This window comes from Pongo abelii, chromosome 14 (assembly GCF_028885655.2).
Source record: "Pongo abelii isolate AG06213 chromosome 14, NHGRI_mPonAbe1-v2.0_pri, whole genome shotgun sequence".
Taxonomy (NCBI): domain Eukaryota; kingdom Metazoa; phylum Chordata; class Mammalia; order Primates; family Hominidae; genus Pongo; species Pongo abelii.
The window spans coordinates 95,862,582-95,885,786 of NC_071999.2; the positions used below are offsets into that span (position 1 = coordinate 95,862,582).

Sequence of the window (23,205 nt, forward strand, 5' to 3'; positions counted from 1 at the left end):
CTCTTCAAGGAGAACTACAAACCACTGCTCAAGGAAATAAAAGAGGATACAAACAAATGGAAGAACATTCCATGCTCATGGGTAGGAAGAATCAATATCATGAAAATGGCCATCCTTCCCAAGGTAATTTACAGATTCAATGCCATCCCCATCAAGCTACCAATGACTTTCTTCACAGAATTGGAAAAAACTACTTTAAAGTTCATATGGAACCAAAAAAGAGCCCGCATCGCCAAGTCAATCCTAAGCCAAAAGAACAAAGCTGGAGGCATCACACTACCTGACTTCAAACTATACTACAAGGCTACAGTAACCAAAACAGCATGGTACTGGTACCAAAACAGAGATATAGATCAATGGAACAGAACAGAGCCGTCAGAAATAATGCCACATATCTACAAGTATCTGATCTTTGACAAACCTGACAAAAACAAGAAATGGGGAAAGGATTCCCTATTTAATAAATGGTGCTGGGAAAACTGGCTAGCCATATGTAGAAAGCTGAAACTGGATCCCTTCCTTACACCTTATACAAAAATCAATTCAAGATGGATTAAAGACTTAAATGTTAGACCTAAAACCATAAAAACCCTAGAAGAAAACCTAGGCATTACCATTCAGGACATAGGCATGGGCAAGGACTTCATGTCTAAAACACCAAAAGCAATGGCAACAAAAGCCAAAATTGACAAATGGGATCTAATTAAACTCAAGAGCTTCTGCACAGCAAAAGAAACTACCATCAGAGTGAACAGGCAACCTACACAATGGGAGAAAATTTTCGCAACCTACTCATCTGACAAAGGGCTAATATCCAGAATCTACAATGAACTCCAACAAATTTACAAGAAAAAAACAAACAACCCCATCAAAAAGTGGGCAAAGGACATGAACAGACACTTCTCAAAAGAAGACATTTATGCAGCCAAAAAACACATGAAAAAATGCTCACCATCACTGGCCATCAGAGAAATGCAAATCAAAACCACAATGAGATACCATCTCACACCAATTAGAATGGCAATCATTAAAAAGTCAGGAAACAACAGGTGCTGGAGATGATGTGGAGAAATAGGAACACTTTCACACTGTTGGTGGGACTGTAAACTAGTTCAACCCTTGTGGAAGTCAGTGTGGCGATTCCTCAGGGATCTAGAACTAGAAATTCCATTTGACCCAGCCATCCCATTACTGGGTATATACCCAAAGGACTATAAATCATGCTGCTATAAAGACACATGCACACGTATGTTTACTGCGGCATTATTCACAATAGCAAAGACTTGGAACCAACCCAAATGTCCAACAATGATAGACTGGATTAAGAAAATGTGGCACATATACACCATGGAATACTATGCAGCCATAAAAAATGATGAGTTCACGTCCTTTGTAGGGACATGGATGAAATTGGAAATCATCATTCTCAGTAAACTATCGCAAGAACAAAAAACCAAACACCGCATATTCTCACTTATAGGTGGGAATTGAACAATGAGAACACATGGACACAGGAAGGGGAACATCACACTCTGGGGACTGTTGTGGGGTGGGGGGAGGGGGGAGGGATAGCATTGGGAGATATACCTAATGCTAGATGACGAGTTGGTGGGTGCAGCGCACCAGCATGGCACCTGTATACATATGTAACTTACCTGCACATTGCGCACATGTACCCTAAAACCTAAAGTATAATAATAATAATAATAATAATAATAAAAGAAAAAAAAAAAAGCTAATGGCCTACTTCTAGAAAATGTTCTACGTAAGTTATGTCTCCTTTCTTAATGAGAGAATGAGGGAGAGAAAAACTGTTTAAAGGTTGGTGTTTTTGAGTAAATCAGAAATAAGAATCCTAACTGCACTGGTCATCAAGAGTTGTTAGTACTTAAAAAAAATTCATTAGTTACTACTAACCTAGTAGTTAGTTTCCCAAAGAAAAGAAAACAAATTGAATGATAATAGTTATGTGTCAATTCTGTAAGTGTTTCCTTGAAAGAGAAAAGAGCACCAGCTCCTTCTTCTGAAGTAATAGCCTTTAGAAAACAAGATTAGCATAATTTGGAAAAATTCATAGTCCCTACGGACAAAAGCCAAGAGGAGGAGTATCATAAATACCTGAGGCTTCATCACAAAATAGGATTGCAATAGTTGTCTTATGTTTATCCTGTTCCAAAATTATTGGAAACTCATTCTCTAATTATACTTTGAACCGGAGGTGGGGACATCAATGGCTTAAAATAGTCAATAAATTATACTGGGAACAATTAATATCCACATTCATCATTAAACATCCATCCCCAGCATTAATTTGACCTAGTTGTGTGAAATGAAGCCAAAAAGAATAAGAGAGTTAGCACCACTTATTTACCACTTCCTTCTTGGTTAATTGTTATTTCATAAGTAATCTTTTTACCATGCATTTTTTCCCTTACTTCCCCACCCCCATACACAAACATATTTCTTGGAGCATGCTACTATTGTTCAACTTGACTTAGATAATTTGGTTTTCTAAATAGAAGTTATTTATGTGATTAGTCAAACACTGTGCAAATGGCAAAGGTGCTAAAGTAGACATGGCCCATTTATAAAATAGTAGGGAGATCATAGTACTCAAGTCAAATTTTCCCATGGAGTCAACTGAGGAATTAGAAGGCTAAAAATAGCTGCGTGCAGATTAATGATATTCTATGAAATTGCTCTAATAATTCAATTCACTATTAGAAGTGGCCTACATAAGACCTTATGTTTCAGAGCATCTCTGTCCAATAGAATTTTTTGTATTGATGGAAGTGTTACAGAATCTGTGATGTCCAATGTAGTAGTTACTAGCCGTATTAACATATTGAGCACTTGAAACATGGTTTGTGTGACTGAACACTTGAATTTTAAACTGTATTTTCTATTAATTAATTTTAAATTAATTTTAAATATACATAGATAGCTTTTGGCTATTATATGTAGATATTCATTTGGGGTGATAATATATGTATTACATGTAGTATATGTAATACAGTCTAAATATATAAAATATCATTTACATTATATAATAGAAAATATAGATAGAATATATATACACAAATAGAACTTTAGGCTTACAAAAAGGCTGCTAACACTAACACTTTACTTAACTATACTACAATTTTTTAAACAAAGAAATTAACATTTATATCATATTATTAATTAAGCTACAGTTGGCCTTCCACATCCTTGGACTGGAACAAACATATATGAAAAATATTCAGAAAACAAAACCAAAAAATAACAATACAACCATAAAAAATACAAATAAGGAACCAACACAATATAACAACTATTTATATAGCATATGCATTGTATTAGGTGTTATATGTAATCTAGATATGATTTAAAATATAGAGGAGGATGTGCCTCTATTACATGCCATTACTATGCCACTTTACATAAGGGACTTTAGCACGTGGTCATTGTGGTATCTGCAGAGGTCCTGGAAAAAATCCCTCATGGATACAGAGGAAAGACTTTATAGTCTTTTTACAAGGTTACCAGATTTTTTCACTCATGCCCTTTTGTTTTTCTTCTGGAATCCAAAGCAGGCTTCTGTGTTACATTTAGCTTTAATTTCTCCTTAGTCTCTTCTAATCAGTGTCAGTCCTTACTTATTCTTTGTATTTAATGACTGACACTTCTGAAAAATAATTGTTAGGTTTTTGTTATTGTTGTCATTTTGGTGGACTGCCCTTCCTATTGGGATATTCTCCCGTAATTTGACGTGATTGTGCCCTTTAGGCAAGATCATCATAGAACTGATGGTCTTAGTATATCACATCAGGTGATACAAGGTGTTGTTATTTATTATTATTTTTATCCTGTTCAATTGGTTGAGGGAATAATGCAAGGTTTTGTTGTTGTTGTTGTTGTTGTTTTGAGATGAGTCTTGCTCTTTTGCCAGGCTGGAGTGCAGTGGCATGATCTCAGCTCACTGCAACCTCTGCCTTCTGAGTTCAAGCAATTCCCCTGCCTCAGCCTCCCGAGTAGCTGGGATTACAGGCACATGTCACCATGCCCAGCTAATTTTTTGTATCTTTCAGTAGAGACGGGGTTTCACCATGTTGGCCAGGATGGTCTCGATCTCCTGACCTCGTGATCTGCCTGACTCGGCCTCCTAAAGTGCTGGGATTACAGGTGTGAGCCACCGCACCGGGCCAAGATTTCTTCACAATAAAGGCATTATGTTTTTCCTTTGTAATTCATAAATACTTTAGGAGAGGTAATTTGAATATATGCCAGTATCATATTTTTTCTCATATGTATGCTCAATAATTTTATCACTTATTGGCCAGGGAGGCTGTCTCACGCCTGTGGTCCCAGCACTTTGGGAGGCTGAGGGGGATGGATCATGGGGTCAGGAGATCAAGATCATCCTGGGCAATACGGTGAAACCCCGTCTCTACCGAAAATACAATAATTGGCTGGGTGTGGTGGCTCGCACCTGTGGTCCCAGCTACTAAGGAGGCTGAGGCTGGAGAATCACTTGAACTCAGGAGGCAGAGGTTGCAGTGAGCTGAGATTGTGCCACTGCACTCCAGCCTGGCAACAGAGCAAGACTCTGTCAAAAAAAAAAAAAAAAATTACCACTTATTTATTTAAATCATCAGAATAAATGCATAGACATTTATTTCATTCTATATATTATAAATACATACTTATCTTATTATTCAAGTTATTTCTTTCTTGGCCTTTGGGAATTACATAAACATAACAAATTGTTGGTTGTACAGTCATATGATTGAATAATATGTATTAAACTCAACTTTTAAACTTTTTAATGTTTAATAATATTGAACACATGTAATAACTATTTAACAATATAGAAAATTTAAATAAAATATGTTACATTTCCAAAAATATTCAAATATTGCTGAAGTTAAAAAATCCATTGGGATTTTGAAGGTATCATATAAGAACATTCTATTATTTTACATTATGGAAAATTAATCCCAGAATAGACTAGTTAATGGGGAAGAATGTACAACTGCAGAATCAGGAAAACAAGTTCAAGATGAGTCTGTTTTGATAATACATGATAATAATTCAATCTCTTCCTTTTTTCCACTTCTTCCTGCTGTTTCTTTCTTCCCTGTTTTATCTATTTTCTAAGTATACATATACACATATACATAAATGCATATACATAGTTAATACCTTAATTATCTCCAAAATCTTATTTTATTTACCATTAAAGGGGACACCCTAATATTCTTTAAATACTTTTGTCCTTAGCGCATTATTTATCTAAATGGTATGTTACGATCTTTTCAGTAGTAACTCATAAAAATTTGCTCTCATTTAGTTTGCAGGAAACTTTATAGCCTAAGTAATATTTTTACTATAATTGCAATAGCCAAGAATTCCTTATTGTGTTAACTGTACATTTTTTATTCTAATGGCTTTAAAATATTTAAGGAAAAGTAAGCTTACAATTATTTAAAGTCCTGTTCAAAATACAAATGTAGTTTACTTAAGAATTCTTTAGTTTTACTTTGCAGAAAGTCTTTTGCTGAGTCTTTAGAAGTTCAAATTTAGATAATGTATTACAAAACCATATGTTGTTATGTTTGAACAATACATACTAATCCAGTTTACTTGTATTTCTAACAAAATATTACTAACAAAAGAGTTCAGGTTTTAGTTTCATTGTCTACATAAAACAAACTTGGAATATTAATGTTGCTACCGAGTAATACATGGGCTTGCTGCCTGGTGCACATAGAGGCCAATCTCATGGCATTGGCTTTTGGAAAAAAGAAAAGCTTTATTGTGAGTCAACTGGCAAGGAGACAAGATAAAATGCTAAAATCTGTCTCCTTGGCTGGGATTTGGGTTGGGTTTTCTAAGCATAGGGCACTGAGGTATAATCTGATTGGATCTTACAATAAGGTGATGCCAGGAGGCATGACCTGATTGGATTCTGCTGTGGGGTGACTCTAAAGCTTGATCTGATTGGATCTTGGATCCTGCTAAATGGTGTTTGCTTCTTAATTCTGTCTCTGCTCCTTTGTCCCAAAACTTAGGTCCTCCCCTGTGATTGCACAGTTGCTTCATCTGGGCATACTCAGCTTAGATGACCTTCAATCTGGGGGTCCATGACAACTAAAAAACAATTCACAACTTTGTTACATAAAAGTTGGATAAGATTGGTCTGATGTAGATAACAGCGTGTTCATGGTGACAGTAGGTCAAGGAGAAGCTGAGAAGCACAGAAATTGTGTAAATAGAAAATTCTGAAATACAGCCTGAGGAAAAATGTATAAGCAAGGGTCTTTCCGTGAAGTAATTTGTCTTCCTAAACGCACACATCTGAATATCATTGGGAAAAGTAATTATAATCTTGTTCTTCTCTATATTTGAAAAGCACGACACCATTTAACTGCTCCTTTAGAATGAATCAAAATTTCAGAATTTCCAATGAGATTTAAAAGTATTGCTTTTATACCTTGGAACAAATAGAAACCTTAGCAAGGAACATAATATTAAGTATTTTATTTTGCTGAAATTTCTACTACTTAAACCATTTGGAAGTAAATGTATACTCACTAAAACTTTTGCAATGACTACTTCTGAGAATATAACAACAGGAACCACACAAATTGGATTCACTTAGTATCTTTTTATGCTTTTGCTTAATGAAATAAAAAGGAACCTCTGCTTTATTTATTACAGCTAATACATTTTAACAGTTACAATCTTCAAATTTGAATGGAATGTTAAATGGTTATGGCACAAACATGAAGTCAAGAGTTTTGCAATGAAGTGCTATATTGCAGCAACATCCTGCAATATTTTTGCAGGATTAAATAAAAATTGTATTCAGTGGTACAAAAGGCATAAGAACAAATCAAAAGAAATCAGAAAACACTTTGAAATTATTATTGCAATATTGCAAACACTTTGAAATTATACATGTATATAAATGTATACCGTATACATTTTTTAAAATGTTGGCATCGTTGGAAACTATCTATAATGTTGTTTTTAGTATGCTATTTTAAGTTAGGTATGAGGAACTCAAGCAATTGACTAATGATTTAATTTATTCTTTTTATAAGCAGCAAGCACAGTATTAGGTAGTGTGAGCATAAAAATGATTGTTAGCTTTTGTTTCCCTGACAGAATGTTTAAAATTATTAAGAAGAAGACAGAAGAATGACTAGAAAAATATAATATGCTGTGCATATTATCACATGTATGAGGTGTAGGTAAGCATAAGTTTATTGAGATTTAACAGATGGAACAATTGACCACCATTAAAAACAGATAAAATTGCTACAGTGGAAGAGGCTAGCCCAAATGTAAAAGGAAAAAGACCATTTGGTTAGGTTCAGAAAATAAATTCTATATTAATATTTGAACATATTTGACTCTATCTAGCTAAACTACAGCATTGGTCAAAAAAAGGGGGGAGGCTATAAAAATAATCTAGTTAATTTCCAAGTTAAAGAACTTTGGAAAATTACATACACTTCCTGGTAATTTGGTGTGTGACCAGAAGTTTCTAACATAGTATATTTCAATTGCCATTTAGATATTCAAGAAGAGAGGAAAAATAACTGCAATAATGTTCAAACAGGATTGAGAGTTAACCTCATGCTGACTCACAATGGATGCCAGCGAAACAGAAATAGGTAAGCCAGCTCTTTGACATAGTATAAAAATGAATGAGGCACTTTTCAACACTAATTATTAACTACGAACCTGAATGTAGACGCTTTGAGCAACAAATATTGCCACCTCATCTCAAAAATAAAATCTTGTACCAAGTTCAAAATGGTTCAGGTTTCTTTCTATTGCACAGTGAGTGCTCTTTGGAAAAAACAGAATGTTTCTTTTCATTTCACCATGTATCTCATCCCCAACCATTTTTTTTCTAAATTTGCAACTATCAGCAAACATACTGGTAAGACATAGTGCCACATTGCTTTCCATAAAATATACTTCATATGCAGAACTGAATGTAAGGCAAAAAATCGGTAGAGATCAGAAAGAAATACAAATCGATGTCTACCATCTGATAATAGGGTCAAATAGCGAAACATTGAGGAAAAAATAATATTTTCATCACAATTTATCAGAAAACCAAAACATTAAAATTTGGATGTTGGGCCAAGAGTTTTTCATTTAACGCACATATCCAGGATGAACTAAAGTATTTAAGTCTCATCAAATTGGAAGATTGAGGGGCCCAGAATAATCTTTATCAAGTTTCCACTAAAACATAGGGTTTGGAATAATTTGTTATTATTTGAACATGAATAAACTCAATAACAATGAGGGAAATAAATGAAACTGTATGAAAATCTCTTTGTTGCCAGAGTTATTTAATACAACAATTAGACAATAATTTTAGAACTCTATTAGGCATCTTTGATAATTTGCAAGATTCCATGGCTTTTGAGAAAGAGAACTAACATTTTATTTTTGAAATAGGGTCTTGCTCTGTAACCCAGGCTGGAGTACACTGCATAGCTCACTGCAGCCTAGAACTCCTGGGCGCAAGTGAGCCTCCTGCCTCAGCCTTCAGGTTGCTGGAACTACACATGCGTACCACCACACCTGGCTAAGAACTAACCATTTAAAGAGAATATACAGTAAGGTAAGGAGCCAAGATAAGTGAAAATTGGAAATGGTAAACAGAAAGCACCAATGACCTAAAAAGTCCAACAGTAAAATTTAAAAAAATAATATAAGTTGTAAAATTAATACTGATACATAAAATATGAATCAGGAACATGCAGAAGAGATCTCTCTAAATGCAAGTAGAAAATCTTTCTGAAAAGAAGGAGGGATGAGGTGATATATATGTAAAAAAGCAGAAACCTAACATAAGAACGCAGGCACTTTAGAAAAATGAATAAGTGTAATCACAATGAAAGCTATAAAACAAATATTTCCAAGATGATTAAGGAGCCACCTTTTTAAGAAGCAATTTATTACTATATTTCCCCAAAAAAAGCAATTGAGATCTTTAGAGGGCCTGGAAACATATCACATATACATTTTTACATAGTTGGATAAAATATCGTAATATGTCAAATAAAAATGGTTTTTTTATCAAATAAGTTCTGGATTGCTGATTTCTCAACAATATTTATATAAGAATGTAGGGAACATTTATATAAGAATGTTATCAGATCTTTAAATAACAAAGTTTATGACACACGAAATTAACATTCAGCCAAATTCTCTTTCATAAATGGAGGCCACGAAAATGTCTTTATAAATGCAAGAACCTAGAAAATCTAACATTTACATATGGTATTTGAAGAAAATGGAAAGTGTGATAAAGGCAAACGGTTATAAACTGTGAGTACTAACTCAGGATTGAGAAATAGACTATAACTGGGCAAGGGGACATGGAATTTGGTCAAAGTATATTTGTAAATTGGAAGTAAAATTAGCTTAAATAATAAAACATAATTAACACATATATAATACTAAAATCCACAATAAGGGCATAATTGTCAGCCTCCGATTTTATTTTTTAAATGTGAGAAAAGCATAGGACAAAAAGATGTGAAGGTGATTGTGCAGATGAAGTGCTCAAAACTATTCTGTCGTTTTTTTCTCTCAATAATATGATATAAATAAGTAGCGAGGTGAATTCTTGAAAACTCCTCAGTGATGCAACTTAAATAAGCAATTATATCTACCCAAAACACTGAATATAGGAAGATGGGTTATTTCACTGTATATTTCTTGCCTGGATTAGTATAATGTTTAAAGAGATCACACTTATGTGTCAGGAGCCTTTATGATAGTTCTTTGATCTCCAAAGCTTTAAGGCTGAAAAGATTTGGAAGCTGTTGTCAGTAATGGTAGAGAAAAAGCTGCCATCGTATTTGATATCCCTTTGATATTTGGCCTCTTTTTAGTTGTATGGATTCAGAAATCTTTTAGGGTCATGCAGTGATATACAGAGGACAATACTTTTGTCTTAAAATCTAGATAAAAAGTATATTTTTAAAATTTATTATTGAATATCTTTTGTCTCAAATTATAAAAACCTAATATTATTTAAAATATAGTTTTTCTTTTGTGCCTCGGTCTTTTAAGGAGTATAAATGAAATAAAATAGTTCTCTGTCACAATTCCAGTTTTGTTACAATTCCAGACAAAAAGATTGGAGTACATAATTTTTGCTGAGTAAATTATGTAATATAAATAAAACATAACAACAATGTACTAATGAAATATCAATGGCTAAGCAAATGTTTCTCCCTTAGTTTTATTTCTCTCATTCATTCAGAACTAATAAAAGTTGAATTAGAAGGCAAGATGAAATAAAGATTTTAAATTAATTTATCAGAATCATTACTAAAGTGATCATTTCTTTGGATAAATTAATTAAATTGAGAAATAGAAAAGAAATGAGGTGAGGGAAATTTTATCTGAAAGGTATTCTTTAATAATTTTATTTTTAGAAAGACTTGTTTTCTCCAAGACATAATCTAACCTATTTTAAAATTTCTAGGTAAAGCATTATTTACTAGACTTAGTCTTAATAAGCACTAAGGCTTCAAGCTTCAAAAGACAGAAAAATGGAATTTATGTCTTTGCCCTTAATAAATTGGAACGTCAGGAAAGAGGACAACATTCTATGCATTCTAACAAGAAAAAGACAACTCTTTGTTGAGAAGTATCATTTGCATTTGCATAAAATGTAGTATCTGAATTTTCTTCTAAGTTCTTCTCAAAAATCAAATATATAACTCTGTGCCAATTTACTTTTCATTTTCTAATTTCCTTTATACATTCTTTCCACAAAAATTTGCTTACAACCCCCAACCAATTCAATATTTTCACTATTCTCATTGTCAATCAGATTATAAAAATCTTTTTTTTCACAGCAGAAACAGGTGAACATTTATTTAGGTGCCTTTTTTCCTATGTGTATTTCAAGTCTTTTTCAAAACAAGGCACCAGGAATCTCCAGATTGAATTATGTCCCTGGGCTAGATCAACTGCTGCCAGAGTCTTAGGGAGCCTTGTACAAATGCTAGAGTTACTCATTTACCAACATTAAATACTAGGAGACAAGATGCAACAAAGCCGGACTCCTTCCTCTGTGGAATGTGCTGATTTCAGAGGAGGCGGCAGCCAATGTAGAAAACACTGGAATTTTTCCTTGGAACTGGACTGCGATGAGAGGTGCTTGCCATGAAAATAACCTACTGTCTTTTCTTTGACCCTTCCTTTCTAGTTTTTGAAGACTAAAGCAGGAAATAATCTTCTGTGAAGATACTCGGTAAAAATTCCCAAAAAAAGCAAAAATACACGCTTCCACTTCACTGATAAAAATTTATTGCAGTTTGGCACCTGGGTTTAGTTCAGCTGGTAGATGAGCTGATTGGTGCATTCACCCTGATGGCCAGGTGAGACCGTCTCCTTGAGGAAGCCCACTGTATTTTTGGTAGCATGACAGGCCACTGAGAGGTGGAAAGGGTGCAAGAACCGTGAGATCTCCTGGAAATGCTTCTCTGGGAAGGCAATTTCATGAATGAGATCTTCCAAGCAAATGACACCAAACTTCCCCAAGTGCTCCTCAATCACTGTGTTGTCTGTTAGAGGAATGGTCTTATTCTTGACCTTGGCTTGTCCGTGTTTCAAAATGAGTTCCTGGACAGATTTCAGATTTGGAAATCCTCAGGTCACATAAGTTTCCACTAAAAGCAGCATTTTTAGGTTCTGGTGGCTGACATTTACAAAGACACCACTAAAACTTTTCCTTAGGTGAAGTCTTGCAACGGTTTTCTGCACCAGTAAACTCGCGCCATCAATCCTTTTGATGCCTACAACAAAGGCCAAGGAATGTTTATCTGGCAATTCCAAGGTATGAGTTTTCACTTCTAGTCATCTGAGATGCACCTTGTCCCATTTCTGCTGTCAGAAATCATGTAGGAATGATTCCAGTTGCTTAAACCTAAGCCGTTTTGCTTTCCTCTACTCTTTTGCCAAAAGTGCCTGATTTGCCTGGGTGGCTTTGAGGGCTTGATAAGCCTTCCTCTTTTTCAGGAGATTTTCTGGAACCAAAAGGATTTTTCTTTGCTCTTGCTCCGCCATCTTTCTAGTGTTGCAGCTCAAAAATCTCACACATTATAAATTAACTACACATTTTAAAACCTGCATTATATAATACGTATACAAAAGAATATAATCGATATGTATACCATAAAATGTGGTAATAAAATGAACAACTGTGAAGCCACCACTCAGCCTAAGAAATATATTATCAAAATCCTGGCATTTACTTTTGTATTGCTGTCCATTAAATTCTTCTATCTAATCCAACAGGTGGTCACAATATGTTATTCAATTTTGTATTTGTCCTTACCTTTCTTTTAATTTTATACATTTATCACTCACATGTATGCATCCCATGCAATACAATTTTTAGTGTAGGTTATTTTTTAAACTTCATATAAACATTTTAGTATTTATGCTAATTGCTTCTTCATGCAAAATTAAATATAGTACGTGTCCAAGTTTTAGTGTTTTGCTATAATTCATTTTTTAAGCAATAAAAATTATATTGTCTAAATATTTCACATTTTATTCATCCATCTTCCTGTTGATAGACATGTAACATGTTTCTTCTCAGATTCTGCTCCTGTCAATAATATCACTCTGAATATTTGTGTACAGGTCTCCTGTTCTATACACACATGGTTTCCCAAACATATATCCCTAGGAGAGAAAATACCTGTATGAGGTCATGCCACATTGTTTTTAAATTTTTAAAGCAATACATACTCTTCAACCCTATCTTCTATAATGCATATTTTTCTCAGATTTTTTGTTACGTGTGTATTGCAGTTTATTAAAAGAAACTGTAGGCAGGAAGAAATTTGAAGAGTCTCCTGGTCTGTGTAAGTCCCCCAAACAGAAAACTGGAGACTGTTACATCAATGCATGGATTGTATTTAATTCAATGAGTTTCTACTACTGTCTGTATCTATGCAATATCACCCAAAACAAGAGGTAGATAGAACATTTCCATCACCTCAGAAAGTCTGCTTGTGCCCCTTTGAAGGTGATCCTTCTTTCTACCCACTGCAACTTTCTGATTTTTAATCGCTTAGAGTAATTTTGCCAAAAAGTTGCCCTTTATATAAAGTATATATGAACTCATGAAGTTTATGTTATTTAGTATCTGGCTTCTTTTAACTTATTCTTTGACTTTTATCTATTGTTACCTCAGTTAGTAGTTCCTTCCTTTTTTATTGCTAAGTATTATTTCACCAAATAAATATGACAAAATATTTTAACAGATGCAGAAGGATTACTGATGTAAGTTAATTAATGTAATGTTCCAGGTACTTGTGATGCTGAGGTGGGAGGATCATTTGCACCCAAGAGGTCAAGCTTGCAGGGAGCAGTTGTACCACTACACTTCAGCCTGGGTTACAGAGCAAGACACTGTCTCATAAATAATAAAAAGACATTATAAGAGCTCATATTATATAGATGTTCAACAAATTTGTATTTTCGAACATTTTAATCAAAATAAGTGGTCCACATTTAGTAGTACCAAGGTAATATGTGGAGACTGATAGTTTTAGTTAATTTTAAGATGAGAAATTATCTTCATTCATTGATTTTTTTAAAGTATCTATTATGGTTTAGGTGATGAGAAGATGTACATAAACAATAAGAATCTTATTTATTTTACAGTACTTGAAGTTGAAGTATGGTTTTGCTAAAAATAAAAATAAACTCTTGATGCTCTATTGATGAGAATTGTTTAATTCTCATCTCTTTTATATATTCTTAAGGATATATTGAAGGCTCATCTACATAAATTAAGAACATTTAACTTGCTCTGGAATCATTGTGAAAATCAATGTCTTCGATTTCCTAATAGCTATATAACTCACAAAAATAAGAGAAAGTAAATTTTAAATAAATTTGTATCTACAAATTGATTTATGTTTGTACTGTCTTAGGACACAACAATATTTCATAAATCAAATATCAGTGATAAAATATGTATTCCATATTAAAGCTTTAAAAGTAAGGTGTTGCATTGAGATTACTTTCTACACATAGCCCCTTCAAAGATGTTTAATAATATTTCACACTTAAATGAAGACATACAAATGATACAGTTAACACTCTCTCTCTTTCTCTCTCTCTCTCTCTCACACACACACACACGTATATACATGTTATTTTTAAAATTCCGAATAAAAATAACAAATAAATCTTTGAGAGGAAAAAGAAAAAAAAGCTTTTTATATGCCAAATTACTGAGAAAATATTCAGCTATTTTTTTTTACTCTTTTTTTCTTTTATGTAGTGAACCTCAGGTGTAAACTTCTTGCAGAATTTTGATCAGATTTAGAAAACAGTTGAAAGAGGAAGAACAAAGGGAGATGATATAAATGGCAGAAAACTTATGACATCTTTGGATGAAAAAATAACCTGAATCAAGAAAATGTAATTTTTGATGGTGATTACACTTCGAAGAAAATAAAGTGGATTGAGGAGCCAGATATGACTGGGCAGGAAATTAGATAGGAGAGACAAGATGGCCTCTCTAAAGGGGGCTATTGAGCTGATACTTGAATGATAAAAAGGAGCAGGCTATCAGAAGTTATGAGTCAAGTGTCTTTCAGAAAGAGGAAAACAAAAAATAATGGAAATAGGGATAACCCATTAGAGAAAATGTGAGAAGGCTTACATGGTTGGAACAAAATGAGTAAGGGTAAGTTTCAGAAGAAGAGAATAAAGACAGGGAACTATAAGGTGGGATGAGATAAAGAGTTTATACCTTATTTTGAGTAATGGGAAATAATTATTGGGTTTTATGCTGGATAATATTTGTAATCTGAATTAGAATGTGAAGATTACTGCAGCTGTCTCGCAGGTCATCAATAGTTCTGGGAACAGGAGAATGTTTTGGGAACTGTTAACAGGTTACTGGAAAGTTTATGTAAAAGATGTTACATACTTTAAGTAGGATCCAGGCAGTAGTGTTTTAAGAAACAGTCCAGTTTGGATACTTTCTGAAAGAATAAATAGCAAGATTACATAAGGATACAATGACTGGAAGGATCAAGGAGAAAGCCTAGTGTTTTGGTCTGAGAGACTGGGTAAATTGAAGTAGTATTAACTATGATGTATAAAACGGACAAAAGCAATTTGTGAGTGGATAAACGTCAGAATTTAATATTCAAAATTCAAGACCAAATATTAGAATTAATAAATTCATCTCAGTGATGAAACTTTGTCAAGTTATGCTACTGACATGAAGTAATGATACAGTATATCTGAGGAGAAAAAAATAAATAAATTCACCTATTGGGAAAGTGTTGTTGGAGGAGAGAAAAATGACAAGAACTGAAAACATTTGTTCTCCGTCACTTCGTGGTCTAGAGTAGAGAGAAGAGCAAAGGTACAAAGAGTCAGCAGCTGGTAAGCCTTGAGGGATACTAAGAGAGTGCAATAACATGGAAACCAATGCCAGTGTTTCTAGAATAAGAGTGTTAACTGTGTGAATACTGGTGGGAAAGTTGAATATGGGTAATAGACTTGAATAGACAATGTGGTGCACATTGGTGACCTTATAATAAATTTCAGAGGTGTAGTGACAAGGATGAACGGAGGAGATTGAAGAGAATGTGCAGTGGATGAATGTGGAAATTGTATCTGAGTCCTTCAAAAAAAATATATTCTAAAGGGGGACAACATTTATTTGGTAGTAGTCAGAGAAGTATAATGTTCAAGAATACGGGACCTATTATAGCAAGTGATATGCAAATAGTAATGTGTTTCCAGATGATTTTTCTAGTCAAAAACAAGGTGGGAAAGAACTTTCTAGTTAGCAAAGTAATTAATGTAATTAATAGATTCTTATTATAATGAAATACATTTAAAAATGTCAGCATTCCAAGAGGCAGTATTTTCAACAAATTTATTTTTACACTTTTATTTTTAACAATAATAGTTAACATTTATAAAGTAACTGCATTATTTTCTTATATTTTGGCTGATGAGGTTCTTTGAATTTTTCAAGTCTATTATTTGAAGACTTCCCCTCAACTCCCTCCCCATATTCTAGGAAGGATAGATAAGTATAGCGATGTACATAGTTCATTGTTATTACATCACGTCCTGGTCTGACCAACTATTTCTTTTAAAGTACTGCTAAAACTTGTCTACGTTTTATAATTGAGGTGAGTCCGTAATTTCATCAAATTACAATCTTTTGTTATTATATTATACTGAGATGTGTGATTTCTGTATCTTCTAATAGAAATATTTCTAATAGCAAACATTTCTCTTTTTATAGAGTCAGAATCAAGATTTGTTTCCTCCACCTTGTTGAAACTTATGCAAATATCTCTTGAATAATTGAATTGGCCCAAACTTTGTGGAATTTTGCCTACTTCATAATTGTTTATGAAATACCTCTACTTTCTACCAGAGGTAGCAAAGAGTGTCACATAATAATGACTACAAAGACCTCTATCATGTAAGGCAGAAATTTTCTTACTTCCCATGTGTTTTGTTTTGTTTTGTGTAGCTATAAAGAAATACCTGTGGCTGGGTAATTTATAAAGAAAAAGGTTTATTTGGCTCACATCTCTAATAATCTATAAAATTGAATACTGACCATCTGCATCTGGTGAGAGCCTCAGGCTGCTTCTATTACAGGAGTTATTAAGAAACAATTTCATGATAGTAATAAAAAAAAAGAAAAAAAGAAAGAAACAATTTTTAGGCAGCTAGAAAGGGTGAAAGTTCCCAGTGGAACTTTCCTTTAATAAAAAAGCAACTCCCAAACCATGTCTTTTCTACCAGAAAGGGGCTTGAATAACCAGACCTGAAAGCACTGATATGCAAATACCGGTAGCTAGAAGCCAGGTCCACCCAATATGGTAGCTCCCGCCCTCTTTCCCTTGTCACCAGGTGTGCCAGGTGTCATGCCAGCCTCCAGATAAAACTACATGTGTGGGATGGCCAGTCTTTTGCAGGCTGTGTAAAAGGCACACCTGGTCAAACCAATCTGCTGGGCCATGTGTAAATCAATCACCGCCTCCTCCAGCCTCTGTACAAAACCAGTTGCATTCCACCAAAAACCAGAGACCCTCTTTTGGGCTTTCTCAACATGAGGACACTTTTTCTCTTGCTTTTCTTCTCTTTCCATTAAACTTTCTGCTCCAAAACCCACTCCTCATGTGGGTATATGTCCTGAATTCTTTCTCGACCAAGACCAAGAGCCAGGGTATATACCCCAGACAACAGAGGCACTTCACTTCCACTCATGGCAGAAGGCAAAGAAAGCCAGTGTGTGCAGAGATCACATAAGAAGAAAAGAAGAGAGAGAGCAGGGAAGCTCCAGGCTGTTTTTAAACAACCAGCTCTCAAGGGAATTAATACAGTGAGAACTCATTCACTCCCACCACCCAAAGAATGCTATTAAACTACTCATAAGGGATCTGGCCCATGGCCCAAATACCTCTTATTAGGCCCCACCTTCAACATTAGGAATCAAACGTCAACATGAGGTTTGGAGGGAACAAACATGCAAACCATAGCATCAAGTCACAAAATGCTACATTGGAGAAGGAGAATTGAAGATAGGGATTAGTCATGTGAGAGGACAGTTCTGGAGCAAATGAGTGAGAACAGGATCAAGGACCCAAGTCAAAAAGCTGGTCTGAAATAGAAACAAGTACAGGCCATCTTTTGTAACTAATAAGAGGAGAGAGTTTATGGGTAAAGATACAGGTCAATATGGAAATTTCATGGTGAGAAGTAGAGGAAATTATCTTCTGAAAGTTTCTATTTACTCATGGATGTATGAATAAATACCATAAACTCAGAGTAAGAAAAATGCATAAAAATAGGACCGTTGAAAAGAAGAACAAAGGTGAAATATTTATTTTAATACGTGGAGAAAACAAAGTACATATACTAAGAAATATAGGAAGATTAGCATTGTATGGAGTGCCAGATTTCCACTTGGATTTTGCTTTATAAATATAAAATGAGACCAATTGACATTTTTGCATTTTTCTCAAGCTTCTCAGAGCCACCAGGTTGAGGCAAGAGGATTGAGTTAAACCAAGGTAGAAGTTGTAAAAAAGAAGAGCGTAGTATTCAACACTGTATGCAAAGAAGTAATTTTGGAGGTGACATTTACTTGATTTTTAAATTTCTTGAAAATACACCATGGAATACTATGCAACCATAAAAGAGGATGAGTTCATGTCCTCTGTAGGGACATGGATGAAGCTGGAAACCATCATTCTCAGCAAACTATCGCAAGGACAAAAAACCAAACACCGCATGTTCTCACTTACAGGTGGGAACTGAACAATGAGAACACATGGACACAGGAAGGGGAACATCACACACCAGGGCCTGTTGTGGGATTGGGGGGGGGGGAGGGGGGAGGGATAGCATTAGGAGATATACCTAATGTAAATGACGAGTTAGTGGGTGCAGCACACCAACATGGCACATGTATACATATGTAACAAACCTGCACATTGTGCACATGTACCCTAGAACTTAAAGTATAATAAAAAGAAAAGAAATTAGTTATTTAATGGGAAAATATTTATTTAGCAAATAATTTTAAACTGCCTCTTGGTATCCAGTCAGATGGTTAGTGATGGAAATGAATTTCAAATACTATATTTCAAAGGTGATCTTCTAAAAGTATGAATATATGTTCTGCCTTCTTTTCATTATCTAGTTTCATTGTTACCTGTAAGAGATCTATTATTCTATCTCTAGTTATTAATATTAAAATTTAAAAAATGACCTTACATTGTAATTAACCTTTATAACTCGTTAATCTTACATTGTATTTAGCTTAAGACTTCCCGAAACAATTATTTCTTGACATAGATATTCTAATCTAGTCATAGTTACTACATTTATTTAGATACACAGGTACATTCTCTCCTGAAACAATCACTATTACTATGAACTCATTTTTTTCTATTAGGCCTTTCTGAATTCTAGTATGAGAAATTCAGCTTTCAAAATTTTAGACACTTTTAAATACATAATCTTTTTAATGCCTTTGGTTATGGATGATACAATTGTGCTTTACCTGAAGTATTTGAAATGAACTTTGCTAATTATATGTATTTTAAGTTTCTTCTTCCAATGATCATATCTTTCTCCCTTGGGCTTTTTTTGAAATCCAAGATGTCAAAACCAATACCTACAACTATTTAATTTCCTTCTCTTTGACCAAACAGTTCATCCTTTGGGGGCACAATCTAACCAATGTAGTAATTTCAACATCATCTCTAATTTCTAAAACAGTGTAAAATTATATAAATCAGATTCTCACGTGTTACTAAATGATGCTTCCTACAGCGATCTCCTTTTGCTGTTAATGCCTCCCAACAAGTACTTCTGCAGATTTTACAGTCTGTCAAAATAATAAACTCTTTTTCTAAGTGAGAAGTCAGCAAAATGCCTACATAACATGCAACTTTTATTTTATTTTATTTTTGGTCACCACGAAAAATTTCAAAATGTTGCTGGAGAATGAACAGGAATTAACACTTCTTGAGCACTTATTGAATATTGCACGATCAAGACAATATTTTATGTGCCATTTTGGGATTAAAAAATAAAATTTTAAAAAGACCTGACTGGTTATTTTAGTGTAGGTGAATATATGTTTATTATTTATACTCTTATACATGTCACTGATGTTCCTCTAATAGGCGAGAAAAGAGTGAGTTACCTTTTCATCTCTTCCAACTATTGCCTGGTTTTGGTTACATTCAAGCTTTCGAATTATTTTTCTTTTAATTCTGTACTTTCTCTAAAGATATATAAATGTTATCTGAAGCAGTGTTAGTTCAATATAAGTTACTCTGCCATTATTAGAACCAAAAGCCTCTCCTAATACTTAACATTTATTTAGTTTTTGTATTATAAATTCACCTAAAAAACAAATAATGGAAAATTTTATATCATAATAAAATATTTAAGTTTTAGCTTCTTTACTCATACAGTTATTTCTTAGAAAAAAAGGTAGTTTGGGAAACAATTTTACAAATATAATATTTAAACAATGTTTTTGCTAGTGTTTTTCTAATTACTTTCATAGAAAGTATTCCATATGTATAAACAATTAAAAAAAATTCATTTAATTTGTGATTTCCTAGATAATTTTTATGTAAGCCTATTTAATTTTTTCAAGAGAAAACTGCTACTTCAAAATCTGACTAAATCTGAAAAGCGTTGCAGATGGTGAGATATGATATCTTGATTATTATCATCAATATTTTAATGACATCTAGCAGGAGTATGTGCAAAAGAAGAATTAATGTTCACCTGAAAAAGTATTGAATATTTTCCATGATCATAATCTCTATGATTATCATTGAATAATTAATTAAGCTACCCCCTTGAATAAGTTATGTTGCTTCCTAGAAAATAAAACAAGAGGCCGGGAGCGGTAGCTCATGCCTGTAATCCCAGCGCTTTGGGAGGCCGAGGCAGGCCGTGGTCAGGAGTTCAAGACCAGCCTGGTCAAATGGTGAAACCCCCTCTCCACTAAAAATACAAAAAAAATTAGCCGGGCGTGGTGGCATGCACCTGTAATCCCAGCTACTCTGGAGGCTGAGGCAGAGAATTGCTTAAACCTGGAGGGGCGGAGGTTGCAGTGAGCTGAGATCACGCTACTGCACTCCAGCCTGGGTGACAGAGTGAGACTCTGTCTCAAAAAAAAAAAAAAAAAAAAAGAAAAAAAAAGAAAAGAAAAAATCCACCTTATCTGTTATTTTAATTAATTGCAATTTTACAGAGGTGTCATCACTTCACTTCTTGATTAAGAAATTTTAAAGTGATGTAAAAATTACCTAAATATTCTTTAGAATTTTGTATATTGTATATAATAGATGTACTGTAAATAATCTATTTCTACTTTTCTTGTCATTTCTACAGCAAGTTTATATTTTCTGGGTTCTTGATTCTGGTACATTTAAATATTTTAATATAATTTAATCCAAAATACAGCAGAATGTATGTAATATTTTGGTACTTATCAAGTTACTAAACTTTAAGGTTTTCAGTATTATATACAAGGTCACAATATTATTGTGTCCTCAGTTCATGACATATTCCATCAACTTTTCTAAGCAAAGATTGATCTCCATCTTCTGCCTGACATCTAGGTTGTCAGATATATGGTTTTATTAGGATTGAACTGTCAACCATGAGATGTTGTCCGTCACAATGCTGGAAAATAAAAATAGTTTATATTTTTCCAGAGCTCTAAAATGTTCTCAGGCAAATCTCGTAGCATGTATGCCCAATTATAAGAGATTCCTCAATGACCATTCACTTTTGTTCATGGCCAATACCCTTAAATGTAAACAAATATTTATGACACATTATATTTGGCAGGTGTGCATATCTTTGGTTAAATATAAAAAGACTTCCTCTAGAATATCCCATGTAATATAGCACTTCAAATAAGTTATTCTATGTGATAAAAGTTATATTGTGAGAATAATTGCTCCTGTATGCTAGGATACATATTTTTTTTCTATTTTATTCTATTAGAAGCTTAAAGCTTTGTAGAAATTATTGTTTGTGTTTGGTGGAAAACCCTGTAGTTATATATCCAGTCTTAAAATGCATTGCTTTATTCCTAAGGTAATTAGTTACTATATATTAGCATAACAAATACAAATAATTATGCTAGATTTTATGAGACAAAAACAATTTAAAATGATTTTTAAAAGCATATTTCCCATTTGTGGAATACATAATTTAATAAATAGGTATTTCTCCAATGCCTCTTAAATCTTCTCTGGTAAAAATTGACCTTTAAAATGTATGTCTTACGTAACAACCAGCATCAAATAAGGGTATGCTGGTGTTTTTCATAGCCTGGAGACTGAAGCCTATCATGTTTTCCTACCTTCCCCTGTATTTTCTCACTCCTTTCTAATATCTTTAGCATGCTAATTCTTTTTACAGTCATCTATACACAAAATCACATGCATGTCTTAGTGTTGATTGCAGCTGCTCTTCATTTGCTTCCTTCACTAACTATGCAGACAGTGCCAGTGTCCTCAATCTTCCACAGTGCCCAAGCAAGCCTCACCTTGGTTCTCTTCTCAACCCTACCTCCTGGTTAGGCTTCTGGAAAGAGTAATTCTAACCCAGTAAAAGAGCAGGAGAAACTTTCAAATCATGTTTTTAGATAATTCTTGCAAAGGATTTAACACTTGCTGGAACCCTAGAGAAAATATAAAATACTTGGTATTTTTAGGGATATGGGATAGGGATTTACCATCTTTCTTTCATCCTTTACTTTGTTTTATCATTCTGATTAAGTATGTAATTTGTGGCCAGGTATTGGCTAGGAGTCCTGTTTCATGAGAAAAGGTCGTGCTATTTTTTTGTTATTTTGCTTTTTTTTTTTTTTTTTTTTTTTTTTTAGACGGAGTCTAGCTCTGTCGCCCATGCTGGAGAGCAGTCAGTGGCGCAATCTTGGCTCACTGCAACCTCCGCCTCCCAGGTTCATGCCATTCATCATTCTCCTGCCTCAGCCTCCTGAGTAGCTGGGATTATAGGCATGCCCTGCCTTGTTTTTGTTTTTTTGAGACGGAGTTTCACTCTTGTTGCCGAGGCTGGAGTTCAATGGTGCCATCTTGGCTCACTGCAACCTCCACATCCCGGGTTCAAGCGATTCTCCTGCCTCAGCCTCCCAAGTAGCTGGGATTACAGGTGTCTGCCACCACACCTGGATAATTTTATGTATTTAGTAAAGATGGGGTTTTCCCATGTTGATCAGGCTGGTTTTGAACTCCTGACCTCAGGTGATCTGCCTGCCTCAGACTCCCAAAGTGCTGGGATTACAGGCATGAGCCATTGTGCCCGGCCAGGTCATGCTATTGTTATTGACATGAGCAAAGAAGTAATGGTTGAGCAACCAGAGTTCACACTGTCTTTATTGTCTAGAATTTCTGTGCCTGGTTTCAAACAATATGAGATGGAATAATCATGATGTAACCTCTATTTATTAATCTACTTTCTTATTTTGCTATTTTTTATCAGCTTCCACCTTTTCTTACACATCAAATTGCATTCTTGGATTATAGAGTTGTTAATACTTCCCCAGTATTATGCCTTTCCCAGAGAAATCCTGAAGCTTCACACCTCTCTAAATGTACA

The 23,205-nt window shown here is 34.1% G+C and overlaps 1 non-coding gene and 1 pseudogene across 1 annotated transcript; one reads left to right on the plus strand and one right to left on the minus strand.

The window, feature by feature from the left end:
• Window positions 1–11,361: 11,361 nt before the first annotated feature.
• On the minus strand, window positions 11,362–12,111 carry LOC100434453 (ribosomal protein uL30-like; annotated as a pseudogene).
• A 3,138-nt stretch (window positions 12,112–15,249) lies between these two features.
• On the plus strand, window positions 15,250–15,317 carry LOC112128643 (small nucleolar RNA SNORD38). The gene has a single exon (XR_002911133.1). It is a non-coding gene; the product is annotated as a small nucleolar RNA SNORD38 (small nucleolar RNA).
• Window positions 15,318–23,205: the final 7,888 nt, after the last annotated feature.